The sequence below is a fragment of the Pieris napi genome, chromosome 12 (genome assembly GCF_905475465.1).
Source record: "Pieris napi chromosome 12, ilPieNapi1.2, whole genome shotgun sequence".
In the NCBI taxonomy this organism is placed as follows: Eukaryota; Metazoa; Arthropoda; class Insecta; order Lepidoptera; family Pieridae; genus Pieris; species Pieris napi.
Window position 1 is genome coordinate 5,442,360 of NC_062245.1, and position 1,266 is coordinate 5,443,625.

A 1,266-nucleotide genomic window follows, 5' to 3' on the forward strand; every position below is an offset into this window, starting at 1 on the left:
GCAAAACAGTCTATTATTTATGCCCCATGATTCATGAAATTCAGGACTTATCAATGTTTGTTCTATACACCGACTGACGTTGGCCGTTTTTCATCTCAATATAAATTACTTTTTTATTCTGTCAGTCATATGGTAAACTCCAGAGTCAAGTAGCGTTCGTGTTGTATGCCAAAAACGTATTTTTGATTTGTATCGGCTCAGCATAGAGCAGTGGCGTGACTCTGGAGCCTAAAGTGGGTTAAATTCCAGCTGTTATTTGCTGTTGGTCCCACATGGGCTTTTCTATCTGTATGCCCAATTAAAATATTGACACACAAAATAAACCACAACGACCCAAAAATAATGTTGCGTAACTATACAATATGGGGCCCATGGCAAATTCTTTTGATGGGGCCCTATCAGTAATAATCGTCACGTTGTACTTAGTTTAATTTTAATACCTAAACTTCGAAATTTTCAGCATACTCAATTACACGTTGTATATGTCCCACTAATGGCCATAGGACTCTAGGCGAGAGGGAATGGTCTGTAATCCCCACGCTAGCCCAATCCGTAATGGAGACTTCACATTCATCCATATAACATAATATCTCTTGGGCAGGGGCCCTCTTGAGTTGGGGGCCCGTGGCATTATGCCAGCCCTGCCACTCTATTGTTACAGCACTGGTATCCTACAGGTGTTAAAAGAAAAACAGATGCTTGGGGTAGAGGGTTCTGGCGTTTGATTTAGTAAGAGAGAGAGAGCTGAAGGTATTAATACTTAGTCTGATTTTAGACATTATAAGGAAAAAGTTTAAAAGGAAATTAAGCCTTTACGGCTTCCTTCTGGGGCCACACCCGCGTAGTTTATTTCCTAACAGTTGTCTTTGTTTTCTATTTATAATTTATTTACAGGGAAATATATTAATTCGTTTTTAAGAAAACAATGCAACGCTATCACTTTTCAATATTGAAACATTGACTTTGTAGAAGAAGTGCTATATGCGCATAAACAAAGAAAAATCCACCTGAATACGCTGAAATGATATTTATCGTGCATTTTAATTATTTTCACGGATATCGTAAGAAAAAGTCCACATCTAATTTCCTCAAGGAAAACTGAAATTTTCTGGGAATGTATGACTAAAAAAGGGAAAATTAAAATATATCGAAAAAAAAATTATTTAATTTAATTATGCAAAAGCGATTATGTAATTAGGTCTAAAATTATAACATTTTATTTATGTGATATTTTATTTAGTAGAATCGTACGACCCCATCGTCCAC